This window comes from Eschrichtius robustus, chromosome 14 (genome assembly GCF_028021215.1).
Source record: "Eschrichtius robustus isolate mEscRob2 chromosome 14, mEscRob2.pri, whole genome shotgun sequence".
In the NCBI taxonomy this organism is placed as follows: Eukaryota; Metazoa; Chordata; class Mammalia; order Artiodactyla; family Eschrichtiidae; genus Eschrichtius; species Eschrichtius robustus.
In genome coordinates, this window is record NC_090837.1 from 5909509 (window position 1) to 5932819 (window position 23311).

General features: G+C 49.9%; 1 non-coding gene across 1 annotated transcript; it reads right to left on the reverse strand.

Annotated features, from left to right (window-relative positions):
• Nucleotides 1-272: 272 nt before the first annotated feature.
• On the reverse strand, nucleotides 273-345 carry TRNAK-UUU (transfer RNA lysine (anticodon UUU)). Its single transcript has one exon. It is a non-coding gene; the product is annotated as a tRNA-Lys (tRNA).
• Nucleotides 346-23311: the final 22966 nt, after the last annotated feature.

The following is a 23311-nucleotide window of genomic DNA, read 5'->3' on the forward strand; positions in this document are numbered from 1 at the left end:
CATTTTATATAAATTCTGTGTGAATTCAGTTCTTGTTTAGAAAACACAGCATCCATGTGGACCACTACCCCGACCCCCTTTTGATTGTTGAGTAGAATTCCATCGTAGGCACGTACCACAGGTTTCCAAGCATTCATGAGTTGAAGGACATTTCAAATGTTTCCAGTTTTTGACGATTACGAATATAAAGCTGCTACAAACATGAATGTACAGGTTTTTGTGTGAACATATATTTTCTTTTCTTTTTTTTTTTTTTGCTTGCGGGATCTTAGTTCCCTGACCAGGGATCGAACCCGGGCCGACGGCAGCAAAAGCGCCGAGTCCTAACCACTGGACCGCCAGGGAATTCCCAATTTTCACTTCTCTTAAGTAAAACACCTAGGAGTGAGAGTGCTAGATCATAAGGTGACACGTGATATAGGTCTGTGTTTGACAATATTCACAGTAGCTGCACCATTCTGCATTCCCACCATCAAGGTATGATCGTTTCACCTGCTCTGCATACAGGCTGATACCTTGGTACTTCCAGTTTTTAAAAAACTGTCATTTGTAGTGGTATCACATTGTGTTTTTTATTTGCATGGAAATACATCTCCTAATGAGATGGCGATTTCCTCTTCACCCCCAACTAATTTATGTATCTATGAATGACTGTTACTGCCAGGATGGGACCAATTTTGTCATCGATTCTATTCTTATTTAGTATAAGTGCAGAGAAGCCTTGTTTACATAAGTAAATAGCTGGCAGTGGAAGGAATATCCTGATAGAGTCACTCAATTCTTATACTGCTGAGTAATGGGCAAAAATCAGGTGACAATCTGTCATCAAAAAGTATTTTTACTGATTTATCAGCTGACACGTCCATCTGACCTTTCTTCACATTTGTAGAAGGCAGCAAAGTGGAAACCACGGACTTGCAAAAGAACTGCAAAAAGATTACTCAATCTTTAGATCAGTTCTCGAAACCAGTGTTTGGGAGTGTCCCTCAGGTCGGGGCTGGAGGGCTGGGGAGAGCTGCGCCTGCCTGCTGCGGGGTCAGGGGCCTGGGGAAGGGCGCCTGCCGCCTGGCCCTGATCCCGGGGAGACCCGAAGGTGAAAAGCGTTCCCCAGCTTGAGTATGATGACCACTGAGAGGATTGTTGACTTCCCTGTGTCCAAGCCGCATCACAGACACTTGCAGCCTTTGCATTCAGCCCTGCCTGCTCATAAAGAGAAAAAAGAGGCAATCTCCATAAAGCATTCTGCTGTGTGTGTGTGTGTGTGTGTGTGTCTGTGTGTGTGTGTGTGTCCCAAGGGAACATGGGACGGAAGAGGTGAATTTACCCTCCACATGTCTCATTGTGTGAACATCTTGCTTGTGAACATCTTGGTAAGGTTCAAGCTGATTCGTGGGGTTTTTTTTTTGGGTACAACTGTGGTCCCTAAACCCAACCAATGACTTCATCCAGGCTCAGAGGAAAACTGTCCTCTGGTCCCACACGGGAAGGACGGGCTGTGAGGCCACCTTAAGGGACATGGCATCAGGCCTCCTCGTGGCCTCAGGAATTCTCAGGGGTGTCTTTGACCCTGATCCTTGATTCCTACCCTCTCACTTTACACTGCAACCCCACCCACTATGTGACTCTGCTAATAATATTTTTTTTCAATTTGATCCACTTTTTTACTTAAATTTTCTTTTAAAAGAAAAATTTTCTGTAAAAAGTTTGTTTCTTTTGAAAAAGCAGTTTTATCTAAACTTGTGGGTCCAACAGGCAAGTTATATTTTTCTAGTATCCATGAAAATAAATACTTAACTATGTGGAATCTAAAAAATGAAACAAACTAGTGGGACTTCCCTGGTGGTCCAATGGTTAAGGCTCCCCACTCCCAATGCAGGGGGCCTGGGTTCGATTCCTGGTCAGGGAACTAGATCCCGCATGCCACAACTAAGAGCCCACATGCTGCAACTAAGACGCGGTGCAGCCAAATAAGTAAATAAATATTAAAAAAAAAAACCCACTAGTGAATATAACAAAAAAGAAACAGACTCACAGATGTAGAGAACAAACTAGTGGTTACCAGTGGAGAGAGGGAAGCGGGGAGGGGCATGATAGGGGTAGGGAACTAAGAGGTACAAACTACTATGTATAAAAAGATTAGCTATAAGGATATACTATACAGCACAGGGAATACAGCCAATATTTTACAACAACTATAAATGGACTTTAACCTTTAAAACTTGTGAACCACTATGTCGTACACCTGAAACTTACATAATATTGTACATCCTTTACCTCAATTAAAAAAGAAAAAATATTAAAAAAAATACTTAACTGTTAAAGCTTAAAGATGTTCCTCCAGGTGCTACCAGACCTGCCCTATTTGAGAACACTGCACTGTGCCTATTGTGTCCTGCACTCCCTCATCTTTCCACTCTGCCTGTGGAATAAGTGTGTGGAAGTTTCCCCTCCTCTGTCTGGCTCAGTCCTGGCCATCATCAAAGACTCAATTCCAACCATGCCCCCTCCTCCAGGAAGCCTCCCTGGTCACTTCTGCTCACTCAGCTCTCCCCCCTCTTGGAATTCCTGGGTTGCTGCGTCTGTACCCTAGATGATACTAGAATGTTCTAGAATACTACAAGTCCTAACTCCAGTTGCTGGAGCCCCCTAAACCCCAAAGGCCTGTAATGTAATCCCTGGTACCTGCAATTGCACGGGAAACTGGAAAATTGCTTAACGAAGATGGTTACTCTCTATTCCTTCGCTAACTCAGATGGTCACTTTTTCCACCAGTATTTATCGAGTGCTCGCTATACACTGTGACTTAAATTATTGGGTGGCTTTTCTCGTCTGAAAAAAAGGGGGGGAATAATCTAATACCTGCCTGGCAGGGTCAGTGTGGAGTTCAAAAGAGGCCCCGCATGATGGATTCAGCACTGGGGACCCTGCATTCAAGCCAACTGTTCCAGAGCTGTCCTGATTGATGCCCCTGGGGTCTCTGCAAGCCTGGCCCACTTGGCTCCCACAAGTGTCCTGTGCGGTCAGTTCTCCAAGCAGCGGCCTGAGAGGTCTTCCTGAAATGTAAACTATCAGCAGGTTCATTCTCTTGTTTAAATCCTTGTGCGGCTTTCCCCCACCTGGAGGATCAAGTTCCTTTCTCGCGGGCTTCTGGGAAAATCCTTCCCCGTTGCTGGCTGCGTTTCTGGGCTTCTGGGCAATTCCCGGCAATTCCGGGCTCGGCCACTGGGGGGCGAGCTGCGCACACAGGTTGTTCAGAGGTCCGTGTTCTCAGAGGTGCCGAGATCACCTCTTAAATTCCTTAAATTGGTGGGGTGTTACCTGGGGTCACAGTCTGGCTTCCGGAAATTGCAACCTCCAGAAATTTCATTTTATGCCTATGTCTGAGCATTTTTTTTTTTTCTGGGAAGCGTTTTCTTAATATTCTTCAGCTTTTCAAAGGGACCCTGACGATCTCCAAGGGTCCCGTGGGCAAGAGTGACATTCCTAAAATAAAACCAGGGTCACGGGATATTCGCGCTTCCTTAGCATGTAAAGGAAAGGGCTCTGGCCTTGGAGGCAGGCTACCTGCATGCTAATCCAGTTGTGCCAGCGGCTGGGCAGCCTTGCAGCAATCTGTAACCTCTCTGAGCCTCGGGTTTCCCACCCATGGGAGTGAAGATCGCTGCTCTGTGAATCCCCAAGAAGCCTTGTGAGGGTGGAATAGAAATGGCTGTGTGAGCATTCTCTACGGGGTCCAGGACTATTGTGAAAGATCTCAGATGCTGAGCTTCCAGCAAGCATGTATTAGATACCTACCGGGTGCTGAGCACCGGCTGGGCACTGAGAGGGAGTCAAACTCAGAGGGCTGTGTAGATGCATCCATCCGTCCATCCATCCATCCATTCATTCATTCAACAAATGTTTTCTGGCTGCCCACTATGTGTCAGACTCTCGAGTATATATTGGGAGTTGTCTTGGGTTGGAGATGCTGACACAGATTCCTGGCCAAGAGCTGTCCCAGGAGGGCAAACGGCTCCAGCAGACAGAGAGGGCAGTTTTCCGAGGAAGACCAGCAGGTACTGGGTATTTTTTTTTTTTAATTTTATTTATTTATTTATGGCTGTGTTGGGTCTTCGTTTCTGTGCGAGGGCTTTCTCTAGTTGTGGCAAGTGGGGGCCACTCTTCATCACGGTGCGTGGGCCTCTCATGATCGTGGCCTCTCTTGTTGCAGAGCACAGGCTCCAGACGCACAGGCTCAGTAATTGTGGCTCACGGGCCTAGTTGCCCAGACCAGGGCTCGAACCCGTGTCCCCTGCATTGGCAGGCAGATTCTCAACCACTGCGCCACCAGGGAAGCCCAGGTACTGGGTTTTGAATGCGAAAGTATCCGGAAACCAGGGGGATGCAGAAACAGTCAAAAGGTGTCTATTTGGATTTGTTAGAGCACCAGTGTTATCTGCCTCAGAAATACAATGGTGGAGAAAGAAGGAGAGGTCCCTGCCCTCGTGGGTTTATCTTCGGGTGGGGGAGACAGTGCACAAGTAAATGAATAAGCGAGATAACTCCAGAGAGTGTTGGCTGCAAGCGAAGAAAGAAAACAGGTGCCGTGAGGAGAGAAGGTGTTTGGGGGAGGGAGGTGCTACTTAGATGAGAGAAGTGTCCCCTGAGAAGGGCCATTTATGCTGATTCCCGAAGGATTTTGAAGGGATCGGGAAAAAAGCCCATTACGAACTGAGAGCGTCACGTGCAAAGTCCCTGGGGTAGCAACACGCAGACCAGAAATGAGTGGGGCGTGGCTAGAACGTCGTAAACTGAGAGGCTGACGAGGGTGGAGAGCTAGGCAGGGGCTAAACACTGCAGGGCCCCGTAGTTTGGATTTTAGTACAATGGGAGCCATTGGAGGGTTTAAGCTGGGCAGCAACGTGATCGCTGATTGGCTGTGTGGGGAATTGCGGTGGGGGGCAGGCGGGATGCGGAGGCATTCTGCAGGAGGCGCTCTACAGTTTGCAAAGTCTCTCTTGCCCCCTGCTCTTACCACGGGACCCTCGGAGCACCCGTGAGATGGCGGGGCAGGAGAATCAGGCCAGTTTTACAAGTGGGGAAACTGAGGCACCTTCCTGGCTTCTCCGTCCTTTTTGCTGCCTAAGTGATCCCTTTAGGGGAGGCTGCATCCCTTTGCTTTTTACTCTCAAGGCCCCTGCCCCTTTGCGCTTTGATCTTTATTTGTGTGTAAGCATTTGGTTACGCTCTGCCCCCACCTCCTCAGACTGTAAACTCCTGAGGGCAGGTGCTGGATCTGTGGGGCTCCCGGCTGCATCCCCAAGAGCCTGGCTGGAAGGTGTGTGTGCAAAGTCTCTGTGGAATAAAAGAACGACTGGTGGGGGAGTGGTGGCGTTGGGGGGTGTGGCTGCCGGAGGAGAGAGTGCAGAGCCCGCCCACGTGCAGCTGCCCCGCTCCGCACCCCTCCTTCCTTTCCCCCCTCACCCCCCTCCTGTATTCAGGCCTCAGAACCCGCCCAGGGCGCCGCCAGATGCTGGAAGTGTAGGCTTTGGTCACCAGGGGGCGCTGTGGGCTCGCCCTCCGAAGGGCAGCTCCTGGTCCAGCGTACAAAGACCTGGGCTCACCTTGGGCCTGTCTGGCCAGCCTGGGGGCCTGAGCCACATCTGAGCCACGTCTATATTTTGAGGCTCTGGGTATATTAAAAGTAAAAAAAAAAAAAAAAAAGAAAGAAAAAGAAAAATGGACAGACCAGGGCTGCATAATCTGTGCTCCTTGTATGTTTCCATGGAACATGTTAAGAGTCTCTACACTTAAAAATATGTGTAGCATTCCCATGTGAAAAATAGGATCTATAAAGTTATTAATTAGCAATGTCCACAAAGGGCAGGATTAGCTGATGGGAAATGACTACGATTCTTTCAGTCTGGGTGGCCGGGCTCAAGGACAGTACATTCAACCTGGTCTGGAGAATGGCTCCTGGTGAATGCAGGGCCCAGGCTGCGGGGCTGGTCCCCCAGGGCTGGGCTTGTTCCTCATCAAAATCTCAGATGCAGGTCCATCTCGGCCCAGTCATCTGGGCCCTGGTGGGCCGGCATCCTCTCCTAAAACAGGTCATTGGTAACATTTATTGAGTGCTTCCTATGTGCCACGCACTGTTTTAAATCCTTGGTCTGAGCGCATCTCATTTCCCTCACAACCCAGGTAAACGCTACTATCATCACTGTCCTCCTTTTACAGATGAGGAAACAGGTGCAGAGGGGCAACGTAAACGGCCCAAGTTTTTGTTTGTTTGTTTTTTAAAATATTTATTTATTTGGCTGCATTGGGTCTTAGTTGCGGCCTGTGGGATCTTTAGTTGCGGCATGCGAACTCTTAGTTGCGGCATGTGGGATCTAGTTCCCTGACCGGGAATCAAACCCGGGCCCCCTGCATTGGGAATCTTAGCCACTGGACCCCCAGGGAAGTCCCCGTCCAAGGTCTTATGGTTGGAAAGTGTCAGGGTCCAGATTTGAAGCTCAGCGGGCAGGTCCAAGGCACGTGTGCTCAGCCGCTGCTGTCTTCATCTCCTCGTGGTCCCGTTAACCAGGACTCGTGACTGTTGCTGGCCACCAGAGACTCCTACTCTCTTGTATCCCCTTCTGGAGTCACGCTGGGGAAACCAGCTTTGAGGAACGTCATTTCCAAGCAAACTGTACAGACGGGTCCTGATTCTGGAGCATCTGAGATTGAAAAACTCATTTACTCCAAACTCAATCCCAGCTCCATCCAGCGTGTGCCCAGCGACTGACTCCTCCGGAAAAGCCTCCAGCAGGGGACATCCAGGCTCATTCCAGAGAGGTCGAGAATGGGAGGGGAAGGAGAGGATTAAGAATAAACATTTCTAAAAATAGCGCTTGGCTCTCTCATACCCACAACAAAACTCCAAAGGGAGGGCAAGGAGACTGGAGGAAGCCACCCAGGACTTCTGCCAGAGGGACGGCTATGGTCCACTGCTTCGGTGGGAGCCATTTCTCTGACTTGTCTCAGGTGCCAGCTCCTGAGGGTTCCAGGTCTGGCGTGTCTTCCCGGAGGGTGAAGGCCAAATGGCTGTGTCTTGGAGTCTGAATGTTTCCAGATTTTTGGGGCACATTTGCTGTGAAGCCTGAGCTGCTGCAAACTTGGCAACATCCAGAGGTCCTCGGCTAAGCAGGAAGGGGGGCCTTCGAGATGGAGGTGTTTGTTTTTGACTTTAAGCGACAGATGTGTGAGCAACGTTGGCCACGATGCACATTTCTGCAAACTGGATCTCACTCACCTCCTCAACTTCCGTTACAAAATGGGACTTCCACGCCCCTGGGAAAACATCTCAGCAGATGGGTTGGAACACTGCGGCGTGGAAGGCACTCACGTGGTGGCCCGGCCCGTGGCAGGCTTTCAGGGCTGTGGAACATTCTTCTGGTCTCTGGGATCTTCTGTCTGTGTGTGTCATCTGCTCTTTCCTGGGCTGCTGGAATTTCTTCCATTTTAGGGGACAGGAACTCCCAGATGAGACACTAAGATCTCTGGTCCCGTTCATGGTATACTCAGCCCTATGGTCTCTGGCTGTGGCAGCAGCAGCTGTCTGGGGAAAGGATCTGGTGTCTCCCATGATATCAGCCCCAGAGATTAGGCAGGTGGTGGGGTTTGGAAGCCAGAGCTGTTTGCAAAAGAGGCCTGGACGTGCTGTGTCCTGCAGGCAAGTCACTTTGGCCCCCTCGGCACCCCTGCCCTCTTCTTTCCAACAGGCACTCTAATTCCTACTGCGTTGATTTCACAGGTCTTCATGGGGGTCACACAGAAGGACATTTTATGCACTTCAAGATGAAAATAGTTTGAAAAGACTTTATTTTATTTATGATTTAAAACAAATTTTTTGGGGGGGCTTCCCTGGTGGCGCAGTGGTTGAGAGTCTGCCTGCCAATGCAGGGGACACGGGTTCGAGCCCTGGCGTGGGAAGATCCCACATGCTGCGGAGCAACTAAGCCCGTGCGCCACATTACTGAGCCTGCGCGTCTGGAGCCTGTGCTCCACAACAAGAGAGGCCGCGATTGTGAGAGGCCCGCGCACCGCGATGAAGAGTGGCCCCCGCTTGCCACAACTGGAGAAAGCCCTTGCACAGAAATGAAGACCCAACACAGCCATAAATAAAAATAAATAAATTAAAAAAAAAATTTTTTTTGGCCGCGTATGCGGGAATCTTAGTTCCCCGACCAGGAATTGAACCCGTGTCCCCTGCAGTGGAAGCACAGAGTCTTAACCACTGGACCACCAGGGAAGTCCTGAAAAGACTTTCAAATGTATCATAAAGTACTCTTGGAACAAACACGAACGTTCAGGATGCAGTTTATCTAAATATTTACAAGGTCTAGTAGAGCCAAGCTGTGAAACTGCACATCACCAGGAGATGTCACTGTCACCCACGGCATGGGCATTCTCACACTTGCATCGTCCGGTGGATATCCTATTGTAAAAAACTAGCTTCTTTAAATGGTGTGTGTAGATCAGTGGAGGCGAGTTCGGCCCACAGAGCAAGGCAGCAGTGTCAATATGCCCAGAAGCCCAGATGTTTGGTCTCTGAGTGGTAGGGTAGCTAGTGGGAGAAGGTTTTACCTGCCCAAAGCTTAGCTAGACAGCTGGTGGGTATGCGTGGGGACAGCCGATGCTTTCCCTCCCCAAAGTGGCACATTTTCAACATTTTTAAAGGTACACAGTTGACACCATTATTGCTAAGACTTCAATGAAATTATATTAAAGTGTGAAAGTGAGGCTGTTACATCTGTAGTTAAAGAGAGCAGCATTTTGTGTCTTGGATTCTGGGCTAATTGACACCCTTCCTTCCAGACTCCAGTCCAGGCTGCCTTTCTGTCATCTGAGAACCTAGCTTTGTCTTCAGTCATGCTGACGACTGCCTTATGGGAATGCAGGCTATTGCTGCCAGGTCTTTCCTTGTTTTTTTTTTTTTTTTTTTTTTAATTTCAAGAGAAGATGGTTTTTAAAAACCTGAAATCTCCTGATTTTTAATTATTGGCAACATATTCCAATTAAATAAAATACTCTGTGGGCCGAAGCAAACATGCCTTGAACAGGACTTAGTCTATTTGTTTTTGAGCAGTATTTGCCTTTGCTTGTTAGTTGTGTAATTTAAGTATAAGTGACCGTGGTGATACGCCCCTTTCTGGAGTTGTGTAGGTAGGTGTCTTGCATCAGCCGAATTCACTGAAATGAATTTTAATCTTTTTTTTTGGGGCTGCGTTGCACAGCTTGTGGGAGCTCAGTTCCCTGACCAGGGACTGAACCCGGGCCACAGCAGTGAAAGCCCGGAACCCTAACCACTAGGCCACCAGGGAACTCCCAGAATGTGTTTATCTTATGTACAAACAGGGTACAACAGCTCATACTTTGGGGTTTATAAATGGTAACGGCTGAGTTACTAGTTTCTAGAATCAGACAGAGCTGTGTATTGGATCCCAGATCTGCTGTTTACTAGCTGTGTGATCTTGGGCAAGTCACTGAACCTCTCTGAGCTTCAATATCCTCATCTATAAAAATGAGGATAATAAAAATACCAATGTGGTAGCCATTGGTAGTCTGTACACCAAATCTTTTTACTTTCACCTTCTGGGCACCTGGGAGGAAGGTACTTCCTGGCCCCTGCATGGCTGGGTAGGATCATGTGATTCATTCTGGCCAATGAAATGAGAGTGGAGTATCACTTCTTGGGCTGCGGCATTTAATTGTGGGGTTGAGAACCTTCAGAACTCCTTTTCTCTCTGCCCTTGTGACAGGCAATGTCTGAGATTTTGGGTGCTCCATCAGCTCAGGTCCCGGAATGAGGACTCCACAAAGTAGGGCCCCATGTTGGCTTCTCTAATGTGAGCAAGAAATAAACCTTTGTTATTTTAAACTACTGAGATATGGGGGATTGTTTGTTACTGCACCATAACCTAGACCATCCTGACTGATACAACCCACCTCCCGGGAACGTAGTAAGGATTCAATGAAACAAAGCGTTGAGGGGACTTAGCACAGTATCTGGTACATAACGAGGACTCCATAAATGATAGATTCTTCATAGTTCATTCAGCAAATATTTACTGAGTGCCTATACCTTGCCAGGCCCTGGGGGATAGAGTAGTGAACAAAAGAGACCAAAATCCCTGACCCACCGAGTTTCCTTTCTAGCCACCTGGTGGCTGTCTCCTCCAGGTGGATTGAAGGAAAGTCCACAGATGCAGGGAAGCAGGGACTGGGGAACCCCTCCCCTTGGAGGAGGAAGCAGGCAGGTTGTGGTCAGGTTACCCGAGGCTGCCCACGGTGACGTCAGTAACAGCCAGGCCTTGGGCAGAGGCCAGTATTGGCACTGCCTGGGGAACAGCAGACACAGAGCTGGTACAAGACACATCTGCGTGAACTTGGGGAGGAAGGCACCGCACATCTCAGAAAACCTAAAGGTGTAAAGCTTTTTGTTCAAGCTCTTCGATACCTAAACCAGGAAGTGGGTGAAAAGAGGACGTGGGGAATTTCTGAGAGGACACTAACATTTCAAGTGCCTTTTCATGTGCTTAGTGCTTACTTAATCTTATGCCGTTCAATCCCTACAAATTCCTCCTACAAGGAGAAATTCATCCCAGATTACAGGTGAGGAAACCAAGGCTCAGAGAGGTTGAGTGAGCTGGCTAAAGCTGCACAGCAGGGTAGCAGGGCAGCTGGGATTCAAACCCAGGTCTTCTACCCCCAGGTCCTATGCTAACCTCTCATGATATTCTTGGGAACAAGAGGAAAACACAGACAAGACAGTCTTGGGGCCCCTTCTCTTCTCCCAGAGAATCCAGCCAAGGCCATCTTTTATTGTTCTTTTTGGTTTCGATGATTTTTGCCCTGGTGACTGAGAACTGCTGTGTGCCGGGCCCTGCTGGACACCCTCATTCCACGATCACGACGCCCCACAGAGGCCCATTATACAGATGAGGGCACCGAGGCTCAGGGAGGTGACCTGACTTAGCCAGGTGGCCAGCTGGCTTGGGGCATCTTTGTGGAGATGATTTGGCTCAGAGCTCCGGGGACAGGTAAAGGGTCAGTGAGCTTCAGGTGCATGTTCGCTGGGGCCCATTGGCAGGGAGCCGCCATGGCTGTGTCTCTGGCCGTGACCCGGGGCAGGTGAGTTCTAGGGTAACTCCAGGACGGTGTGAGGTCATCTCCCAGGGGAGAGGAATGGCCGTGGACCAGACCGGAGGGTGCAAACCAGTGGCCTATAGGCTTGTTGTCTTTGGCTTACGCAGTGTTTAAGGGGGGTGGGACCTGAATTAGTGGCCAATATTTAAAAATCAAGGGACTTCATGGAAAAATCTGCATTTCAGCTACTTTTGCAAAATTTAGTAAGGATCTGGCCACACTGGGCCCTCATGCCTCCCTGGCAGCTGTCCCCGTCCCCCTCCCCTGGGGTCGTGGCTGCTCTGAGCAGGGACGCACATTCTCCGTGTCACTGCCCAGGCCAGCTGCGCTCGATAAATGCTGACGTGCCCTGGTGGCATCTGAGCCCGCAACCTTGCACTGAACCTGAACTCTTGGAACAGACTTTTAGAAGCTGGCAGGGGGCTGTCCAGGATGCGGGAACACGTTCTGAGGAGTCCACCAGCGGGGCCAGGACCCACAGCAGGGCAGCACCTCATTTCCATCGTGCTGCCACCTTGAAAATGACCCCTCGACGCTCCAGGTTTTCTCTTGAGAAGCAGCATTGAACAGTGGGGAGCAAACCAGATTGAGGGGGCGTGGGATGGAGCCAACGGTAATGATGATGACTGTGTGTCCCCTCCGTCACGATGTCCACGTCCTAATTCCCAGAACCTGGCTTGGTCGCTCCCCTGCCTCCTTGCATGATATTCCTTCCCCAGCCCCTTCCCCTGTTCCCCTGGCAACAGCTCCCCACTGGTGCCGGCCCCTGGGTGCCTCACCACCCCTGCCCAGCATTGCCCACGTCTCTGTCCATGGTTCCTTTGATTAAAATCTCCTAAACCACTGGACCTGGCTTCTATTTCCTGCTTGATGTATAAGGGCCATCTCAACTCATTCCTGGGGCAACCTCGTGGGGCAGGTTTATGAGCCCGTTTTACAGATGAGGAAACAAAGGCCCTGAGAGGTCGAGTTGCTCACCCAGCGTGACCAGCTGGCGAGTGATGTGGCCAGGATCTGAGCCCAGGCCACCCTCTTCCCGTGACCCCTGCGTCTCCCTGACTGCTGTTGTGACTGGGCATACCCACCTGGGAAACCTCCGTTTCCTGGTCTGTAAAATAAAGAGAAAACATAATAACAGTCTCAAAGGGCAGATGAGGAAACTCAACTGAGACAGGATTGGTTTTCGTATTTATACTCCAGGATAGGCTGCTTTCTTTCTTTCTTTTTTTGGCCGTACCACGCAGGATCTTAGTTCCCCAACCAGGGATCCAACCCGTGCTCCCTGCAGTAGAAACGCGGAGTCTAAACGACCGGACTGCCAGGGAAGTCCCAGGATGGGCTTTCATATGCTCCCCTTTCCCCGCCATCTAGAAACTATAGGTTGTATTCTATCCTTTTAGAGGCTCCCCCTGGATGTTTAAGCTACGCATTTGTACATTTTCTTCGCAAAGTGGGCAGCTATTTCTAGATTCTTGTCAACCACCATCCAGGCGCTTTGTCTTCTCCAACAAACTCACCAACCCCTCCCCTCTCGTAGCCGTCACTGTCGACCTTTGGACTGGACAGGTCTTTGTGGTGGGGCCATCCTGGGCATCAGCAACCCTGGTCTCTGCCCACTAGATGCAGCGTTCAGCAGCATCCCTGGTCTCTACCCATTAGAAGCCAGTAGTGCCCAACCCTTGGTTGTAACAACCAAAGCCGTTTCCAGACGGTGCCAAATGCCCCCCTGCGGGGGGAGGGCAAAACCACCCCTGGTTGAGAACCGCTGGTTGAGAGTTTGAGTTTTCATTGGTTTGTGTCTGGAGCCCTGAGACTTCCAAGGCGTGAATTCACTTGGCTCTTCTTGCTCCCAAAGTGTCAGGTTCCCATAAATGTTAATCTTATGAGTCTGACTTTTGGTTGACCCCTTTCCGCTGTCCACCAGTTCCAGAGGGGTGTCCAGGTTTCTTTCCTGCGTCATTCCAAAGCCTCTGCTTGCCCTGTCCCCAAGCACCCCCTCCCAGAACCCTGTTCCCTCTGAACTTTGGCAGATGTTTCTTCGGCTCTTAAGGACCCAGAGGAGTTGCAAAACGGGATTTCCTCCAGACGTTCTTCCCTCGACCTCTTTGCCCCTGAACGGAATTAATTTCCTGGGGAAAAAAAAAGCACTATCTTTCTCCTCTGTGCTCACAGCAAACCGTTTTGCAGGACTGGAGTTGAAGCCTTATTAATTGTGATCAAGGTGAAGTGCGCTCCGATTTGGGGATGGGGATGGATGGGACGGGGTTGGGGTGCAAGCCCAGCAGATGCCCTGAAATCATCACTTCCCTGCCACCTCCCGCCACCCTGCGAGCTTTGTCATTGAAGAGGCAGGACACACACGGAGCCCCCAGAGATTCATTTGTCTCCCCTCATTTGCAAGCGCTGAATGAAATCGTTCAGCATTTCCCCCGACAGGACAGAATGCAGCAACTCCAAACGAGCTATTTATGGGCCATTTTTTTTCAGCATTACTTGCATATTATAATTAAGAGATAATGTCAGTGGAATAGAACATTGTCACTGGGTAATGGTTTCCCGCTGCTTCCGAAATGTCAAGGCAAAGTCACAGCATTTATCAAAAATAAATGTTGGCGGGAAGACGCGACGTTTGTTTTCACAGCAGGGACATTAATCCTGGGACAACGCTACGGCAACGTCTTTATTTCTTTTCTCTGGAGTGATGGATGCCAGCGGATGGTCGTGTTTGACGGATGTGGGGTCTTGCGGATACAGGGGGAGACCAGCTGGGGCAGGGGCGCCAGGGGCAGGGCCAGGTGGCCACGTTTGGATGGGGTTGGCAGGAGGGTTCTGGCCCTGTCACTGCCCAGAATCAGCAAATTCACTCTCCACCAATGCGCTGGAGGTGGCCTGTTGGGGGGTGTCCTGGTTCCCGATTGGGCAGGGCGTCTTCTGCAGCCGGTGGTGGCCTGCTGATTGGGTGGGAAGAGGGCGGACCTGTGGCAGAAGGCCTCCTCTCTGCCTCCTCATCAGTGCCCGGGGACAACCTCAGTTTCTGCATCGCTACCCCAGAGGGAGCCAGGCCGGGAAAGGGCAGCCGAGACAGCGGAGACACTGGCGACTCCTGGTGATCCGGGCACCGTCCGCACTGCACTCTGGCACAGGGACCTCTGACTCTCCAGGCAGCTTTCACAGCTGGGCTTAAGTGCATGCTCGGCTAACACCCCTTCCGCACTGCTGCCCGAGTGATCTTTCTCAAGTGCACATCTGATCATGCAGCATACGGTTGAAATCGCCCCCCCACCCCCACCGGGCCCTCAGGATAAAGTCCCAGCTCAGAAATGGCTGCAGCACAACTTTCTCAACGTCCTTGCCATTCTTCCAAGCATCCAGGCTCTGTCCACCCAACCGGCCAAGGCCTTTACCCTTGTTCCTTCTGCCTGGGACACCCTTCCCTGATTCTACCTACACACAAACGTCACCTGGCCGTCTCCCACTTCTTCAGGCCTTCAGTTCAACAACTGCTCTTCCAGGAAGCCTTCCCTGACCTCCCAAGCCTGAGATATGTGCCCTTCTCATGTGCTTCTCCCACAGCCCCTATACTTAAGACCTTCACTTAATCACATTGTCATTACCTTCACTTAATCACATCATCATCGTACTTGGATCTTAGTCTGTCTCCCCCTTTCAACAGTGGGCTCCAGGAGGGCCTTGCCAGCTGTTCTGTCCTGGATACAGAGTAGGTGCTTAAAACTTATGTGTTGGAGCAGCTGAATAAATGATTGAAGGGCTGAAGGCCTTTTATGTGAGTTTGTATCAGTCATCTATTGGCAGAATAATGCTGTGTAACAAATCGCCCCCAATATTGATGACCTCAAACAATAAGCATTTATTTGGCTCATGAGTCTGCAGGTCAACAGTTGGGGCTAGACTTGGCTGGGGGTTCTTCTGTCTCAGCTGGGCTCATGCACATGTCTGGGGGTGGCTGGTTGTTGGCTGATCTTGGGTGGCCTCTGCGTGGATTGCTGGGAGAGCTCCGCTCTGCTCCATGTGCCTCTACCAGCAGGCTAACCTGGATGTGATCCACGGTGATGGCGGAGGTGCAGGAGGGCAAGCAGGAATTTGTTCATCTTGCAAAACTGGAACTCTGTCCCCATTAAACACTAACTCCCCATCCCCTTCCTTCAGGCCCTGGCAATCACTCTTCTACCTTCTGTCTCTATGAATTTGACTCCTCCAGGGACCTCATATGAGTGGAATCATGCAGAATTTGTCTTTTGGGGACTGGCTTATTTCACTTAGGATAATGCCCTCAAGGTTTATCTATGTTGTAGTGTGGCAGGATTTCCTTCCCTTTTTCAAGGTTAAATAATATTCCATTGTATGGATAGACCACATTTTGCTTATCCATTCATCCATTGATGGAAATCTGGGTTGCTTCCACCTTTTGGCTATTGTGAATAAAGCTGCTATGAACACGGGTGTGCAAGTACATCTTCAAGACTCTGCTTTCAATCCTTTTGTGTATAGGGTTGATCCTTGAACAATGTGGCGGTTAGGGGTGTGGACCCCCCACTCCCAATTGAAAATCTGAGTATAACTTTGTAGTCAACTGTCTGTATCCAAGGTTCTGCATCCATGGATTCAACCAGCCTTGGACCGTGCAACCCTGTAGTATACACGGTACATTTATTTTTAAAAAAATCTGCATAAAAGTGGACCCATGCAGTTCAAACCCGTGTTGTTCAGGGGTCAACTGTATACCCAGAAGTAGTTTTGCTGGCTCACAAGTGGTGTGGCTTTTAGCCTAGCAGGGAAACCCTTTGGGACATAAAAACTGATCCACACATTTGGCAGAGCAGCAGTTAATTGGACAAGCTCTGTCCTGGGGCCCGACTGGTTTGGATCCCAGCTCTGCTGCTTCCTAATTGTGTTTTCTCAGCTGAGTCACCCACTCCGAGCCTCAGTTTCCTCCTCTGTGAAAGGGGGATAATACGGGCATCTATTCAGAGAGTGTGAAGATTAAATGAGAAGGTGTTTAGAGCCAAGCCTGGCACAGAGTAAATGACACCCATGTGTTGTTTTATGCAAAGTTCTTGCCTTTGATCCTGCCTTTGACCCCACCCCTGAGGTACTGCTAAGAGTGATGCTTTTCTGCTCTTTCTGAACATAGCCAGGGGTTATCTGTCCTGGGCAAACCCCAAGGACAGCTGGGTTAGTTCTTGGTGACAGGCACTGACACAGTGCCCCTCTGCTGATGTGTCCGGCTGGGGCCTGGGGAAGGGAGGGGCCCGGTGACGGTGCAGCCTTGGTTGGGGGGGAGGGTTTCCTGCCACAGCTGTTCGGCTCCCCGATTCAGGCCTCCGTCGCCTTCTCTTCCCCTGGTGCAGATTGCAATTTGGGCCCGCCAGGAAGAGAGAAATGAGCTTGCATAATAGAGGAACATTTGGTTCTTTCGGGCTGGGCCTGGAGAAGGTTTTTGTGCTGAAGTGTGCAGTGCGGGGGCAGAATGGAGATGTTTCCTGTGTGCAGGGCTCGGGGGGGCCAGTCCACCTGGAGGGATGGAGACCCTGAGGGCCAGATGGACGTGAGGGGCGGGCAGCTCCCCCAGGAAGGGCAAACAGGGAGGGGGCAGAGGGTCTGTGACTTTGCTGTTTCTAGCAGACAGGAGGGAGGGCTCCAGGGAAACCACACAAGACGGCACTGTGGCCTCAGGGGCTCTGGGCCAAGCGAGCGGCCACAGCGGGCTGTCTCTCCTGGGGCCTTTCGGGGCACTTCCTTCTTACCCCAGAGAGATCTGTGTCCTCGGCGCGGAGTTGAACCTGAACTTCCCGATCCAAGGGAATGGGTCTGAGCTGCACCGTGGGGCCTCTCCAGGACCACCGGGCCAGGCTGAGAGACACAGACAGACCAAGATGTGGATGTGACACCGCCACCCACAATTGGACCCCTGGCTCTGGACCCCGTCCCGGAGATGGGACGGTCACCCCTGTCCCCTGCAGAGATTTAAGGTGGAGGTGGGGTCAGAATCGTGACTCTGGGAGGGCTTCTGTAACTCCCAGAGTGTTGCTTGCGTGCCTGACCTGGTTTAGTCATCATGACAGTGTAGGGAGGTTGGGGACAGCTTCTCGTCTTTTGACAAGTGTTTACGGAACACCACTGCTGTCCCAGGCCCTGTTCTAGGGGCTGGAGATAGCACCACCGCCAGGAGCAGAGCAGGTAAGGAACCACACATAGGAGGAAGTTATGCTCCGGTGGAGAAGCAGACACTGAGCAAAGAAACAGATAAACAAAGATGGTCACATCTGCGTGGAGGAATGCAACTTGGGCTCTGTTTTTCACCCCTCCCTGCATCTATGCTCTTTGCTGTGTGACTTGACACTTCTGCTCACCAAAGGGATAGAGCGCATTTCTCTACCCCTTGACTTTGGGTGTGGCCATGTGAATTGCTTTGGCCAAAAAGAGAAGTGGAAGTGATTCTGGGCTAGTTCTGTCCCTTAAGGGGCTTTGTATTTTTCTGCACCTTTGCCATGGTATGTGGCAAACACACCCTGCCTGGATTAGCTGGCTGATCCAAGAGGGTGAGACACAGGTGGAGCAGAGCTGACCAGCCAAGCACCAGCCTGGATCAGGTGACCCCTCAGATGCAACTGACAGATGTGTGAATGATAATGCACGACTGTTGTTTTAAGCCACTAAGTTTAGGGGTTATTTGTTACACAGCATATTGGTGGCAATAGCTAACCGATATAACCAGCTATTGGTAAGTGCTATTATTAACTCCATTTCCATAGGCAAGGAAACTGAGATGAGGAGAGATTCTTGATGTTACAGAGTCGATTTGGCCGAGTCCCAACAAGAACCCAGCTGTCTTGACTCCAGCTTGCTTACTCATTCATTCAGCCCATTTTTACTGAGCACCTACTACATGCATGTAATTGTGCCAGCAGCTAGAGACAGCACAATGAAAAAGACATTCCTTCTGCAAGCAACCTCTGTTAAAAGGGAACTTCTCATACACTACCAAATGGAAAATAGATAGCTAGTGGGAAGCAGCTGCATCACACAGGGAGATCAGCTCGGTGCTTTGTGACCACTTAGAGGGGTGGGATAGGGAGGATGGGAGGAAGATGCAAGAGGGAGAGGATATGGGGATATATGTATACATATAACTGATTCACTTTGTTATACAACAGAAACTAACACAACATTGTAAAGCAATTATACTCCAATAAAGATGTTAAAAATTTTTTTGAAAATAAATAAAATATTAGATCTATAGTCAAGAAAATAAATAAATAAACATACTCCTCTTATTTAAAAAAAAAAAAAGACAACTTCTCTTTTCTTAGAGTTTCAACAGAAATCTGAGAATCTAGTCCCATCACCCCAGGGTATATCCCCACCCTGAACCAATCATGGCAGTGACAGGATGTGGGGCTGCGAGTGGCTGGGCTAGATCATGTGTCCACTCCCTGTAGCTGGGGGAAAGTCATGACCTCACCTGGCCCATACGGACTGAGAGTGAGGAGAGATGATTTTCCCCAAAGAAAAAGTGTTGCTGTTAAACCTTAAGAAGGGGAAATAGATGCTGGGAAGATGAAAAACCAATGATGCTCACCCCAGACCTCTGGGGTTCTGAGGAAGACCTCCCAGCAGCTCTGTGGTCCTCAGTGAAGTCCCCCAGTGTCCGTGGCTGCTCCGGGCCACCCCCCTGCCTCTGACGTCCCTCCAGGGAGCTCGGCCTGACTCTCGGAAGATCAGATGTGATTTATTCCCGGCATCTGTGCTGCCACTGGCTGCGAGGTGCTTTGCAGCAGAACAATAAGTTACAGGGCCATTTATCTTGTTGGCGGCTTCTGATAAAATGAGCAGCCTGAGCAGACAGGGCCTTCAATGAACATGATCGGGGCTGTTCATTTAGAAACCAGAAGACCTTGAAATTGGCTTTAATTGAAGGGGTTAGCAGCAAGGGGTTTGGCTGGATGTGTTGAGAGTGGAGACACCCCACCTCCGGAAAGGTCACAGAGATGGGCAGGCCTGGCTTTGAGTCTTGGCTGTGCCTCCATGTTTGACTTTGGGTAAGCTATGTGACCTCTTCCAGACTTTGTTTCTTCTTCTGTGAAATGGAGGTGTACAGGTCAGCGTCAGCTCAGTTATGTTGCAGTAACAAACAACCCCTGGAATCCTGTGGCTTAAAACAACCAAAGTTCATGTCTCATTTATGCTCCATGGCCTCCTCATTCTGGGACCCAGACTGATGGAACATGCCACGTGCAACATGGACCATCACTGGGCATGGGGGAAATTGTGCACTGGTTCTTAAAGCTTCTCAGGAGCAACTTATATCACTTCCACTCCCATCGCGTTGATCCAGGCAAGTCACATGGCCATGCCTAACTTCTGGAGCGGTGGTGAGAGGAGAGAAGAAAAATCCTACCATGTGACCATTAGCAGGAAAGCCAGAAGGGTTAGTATTTATTAGAGATAGCTGTTCTGCTGAGCCATCATAGAAGTCAGGGTTTTTCTTCTCCCTTCTGGAGATGCTAATTATCTGAGTCTAATGCATTATGCATATCCTGGCCAGCTTCGTCACCCTCCCCCCACCTCTGCCATGTCACTCCATCTGCTGGGCACTTCCATGTCTGTTGCTGAACATTAAAGCTGGTCGGCCTGGCATTTAAGAACCCCTGTGCTGGCACCTCTCAAGGCCCCCAAATCCAGCTCACAGAGACTGTGACTAGGTATTTCTTACCCCCCACTGTATCCGCAGAATCTAGAACAGCGCCTGGCACACAGCAAGTGTTCAGTAATTACTTGTTGCCATTGTGAAATGATGTACCCAACATCACATGTCCTGGAAAACGTCAAAGGCAGGATCCTACGTGCTCAGTGCCCCTGCCCCAAGGTTCATTGCCACTTACAGGGCACTCAGTGCGGGCCAGTCCTCGCGAGCCAACTGCCCTGCGTGCGTGCGTTCCCCCCTTCATCCTTCAAACAACCCTCCGCAGTAGGCATGGCTGTAGCAGGATTCTTTTGTTTTTCAAGTTTAATTCCCCTCCTGCAGTTTCATTGAGATATAATAGACATAAAATATAGTATTCCTTTTAGGAGTTCCACATGATGATTTGACATATTTATACATTGTGAAATGTTCACCACAATAAATTTAGTTAATATCCACCCCCTCACATAGTGACAACTTTTTCTCTCTTGTGATGAGAACTTTTTTTAAGATCTGCTCTCTTAGCAAGCTTCAAATATATGATACGGTATTGTTAACTATAGGCAGGACTCTTCACGGAGCTACTCATTCATGTTTATTCACCCGTAATTTTCTTTCCCCGGATTCCAAGGCAGACTTCAGCCCTTTGTATTTTCTTGACTTCTGTTTTTTTCCAAGTAGAGGGTAGAAGTTTCTGGAAGATAGTCTATTTGCCTTGTATTAATCTGGGCTCTTTAGAGACACAGACCAATAGGATACTGTATACCTCTATCCCTAGGATCTCAATCCATTTATTTATAAGGAGATTTTTTTTTTTCTGGTTGCAATGTGTGGCATTCGGGATCTTAGTTCCCTGACCAGGGATCAAACCCATTCCCTCTGCATTGGGAGTGTGGAGTCTTAACCACTGGACTGCCAGGGAAGTCCAAAGAGATTTATTATAAGGAATTAATAAGTAAGGAATTGGCACACATGGTGATGGAGGCTGAGAAGTCCCACAGTCTGCCCTCTGCAAGCTGGTAACCCAGGAGAGCTGATGGTGGGACCTCCAGTTTGAGTCTGAGTCCCAAGGCAGGAGAAGACCAATGTCCCAGCTTGAAGACAGTCAGGCAGAGAGAGTAAATTCTCCCTTCCTCACCTTTTTCTTCTACTCAAGCCTCCACATGGTTGAGTGAGACCCACCCACACAGAGGAGGGCAATCTGCTTTACTTGGTCTACTGATTCAAATGTCAGCCTCCTCCAGAAACATCCTCATGAACATACCCAGAATAATGTTTAACCAAACATCTGGGCAGCCCATGGTCCAGTCAGGTTGACACATACAATTAACCATCACAAGCCTTTTGTGAAAACCCCATGTATTAGTCAGGGTACAAGCTCAGCTGCTGTAACAAAAGACCCACCATCCCACCAAAAAAGCCAAAAAAACAGAAAAACCACATTGATTAAAACAAGAGAGAAGTTTGTATCTCTCTGAAGTAAGAGGTCTGAGGGAGGGGAGTAGGCCCAGGAAGGCCAGAGGTTCAGCTCTGCAGCCATTTGGGAACCCAGATCCTTCTATCTTATTCCAGCACCTCTAGGATATGGTCTTGCACAGCATGGTTGAAGCAGAGTCAAAACCAGATCCACATGCTCTCAGAAATGGGGAGAAAGAGAAAAAGTGGAGGCAGGCAACTTCCCGTTAAGCAAGTGGTGTGCAAGCTGCACAAACCATTCCCAATCACGCTCCAAGGGAGCGAGAGCTGCTGGGAGAGGCCGTCTCCGGCTCAGCAGCCAGGTCCCAGTGGAAGTTCTCTTCCTGTAGGACAGGAGGCATCCTGGAACTGGCTGAGAAGTTGCTTCTGGTTCTGGAGGGAGAGCGAGAAAGGGAGGGAGATTTGCACGCGCTGGAGTTGGCAGGAGGGAAGCAGGCCTGATGACCTCATTTGGTAGCAGTGCTCCTGGGAGGTGACAGGATCTAGAAGCTACATCGTGCACCAGGAAGGGGGTGCCCTGACCGAAGAGGTCCCAGGGCAGGCAAGCTCCCTCCCCCCGACCCCACCACACAGATGCTGAAGAATTTCCCACAAGAAGGGGACGCATGGTCCTGGATCCCAAACATCTCCTGGGTCCTCAGTGGGAGCCAGTGGCCAGAGGGACCTCTCAGATTTGGTCTCTGACCGGAGCCAGCATGGAGGACCCACAATCCTGAGACTGAGACTAAATTTTCTATCATCTTGGGAGGATGAGGGTTTGGAATGGACTCTACGTCGATTGGAAAGAAATAAAAATTGGTTCTATCCTGTAGACCTGGATTTGGGGCCTGGGATGTATAGCTGCTGTATCGATGTCCCCATTTTAAGTGAGGAGATAGGCTCAGAGATGTCAAGTCACCGTCCCCCGGTCACACAGCAAGTCCGTGGTAAAAGTGGGATTTGGAACAAGGCCTGTGGTTAGTAGACCCCACGGGCATCACCGCTGCACCCTCCTGCCCCTGCTTGGTGGGCAAGTGTCATTCGGAGTTGAGACACAAGGCAGGAAGGAGGCGTTGGGGTGGTGGAGGATTCTGGTTGCCTGATGTGGGTTGGCCTAACGTTCTAGAAATTTCAGCAGGCCCCAGGTTGGGAAGACTCTTGGAGGCGCTTCCTTATGTATGTCTCAGAAGCAATGGGCTGTTTTCTAAACAAGCTGTCACCTGCTGTCAGCTCCGCACCCAGGCTGGGCTGGAAGCGGCTTCTGTGCAAGCCCCCCTCCCCACGCCCTTGCTGTTTGCAGTGCGTCTGCCTGGGGAAGCCTGTCGCTCACGCTCGCAGGGGAGTTTGCTGTAGGATGTGTGGCCGAGAGCTTATGTCTGGGCTGCCCCTCCTGGGCCAGGCCGGTTCATTCACTTCTCTGAGCCTCTGCATCTTCATCTCTTAACATGGGTGAGAAAACAGGGAGATATTTAGCCCAGTGTCTGGCGTGAGTAGAAAGTCCTTAATATAACGGCTGGCATTTTCTAGTAAACTTTCCTGTTCCTTGTGACTCAGTCATTTTTCTCTTAGGTACGTGCCAAAGTGAAACTCTTGCATGTGGGCCCTGAGCGACGGGTACAAGAACGTGCACGGCAGCTCTGTTCACTGCGGCAAAACCTGGGACCAAAGCAAATACTCACTGGCAGGAAGATGGACAACTACATCGTAGTATGTTCACACCGTGGAGTATTACACAGCAGTGAAAATGAAAAAGCAGCAGCTCCAGGCCCACAAAGGGTGAATCTTAGTAAGAGAGTGTATGGCAGAATTTCTCAACTTTGACGCTATTGACATTTTTCTCATTATTATTATTATTATTTTAGTTTTTGGCCGTGTGGCACGTGGGATCTTAGTTCCCCAACCAGGGTTTGAACCTGCGCCCCCTGCAGTGGAGGTGCAGAGTCTTAACCATTGAACTGCCAGGGAAGTCCCTCATTATTGTTT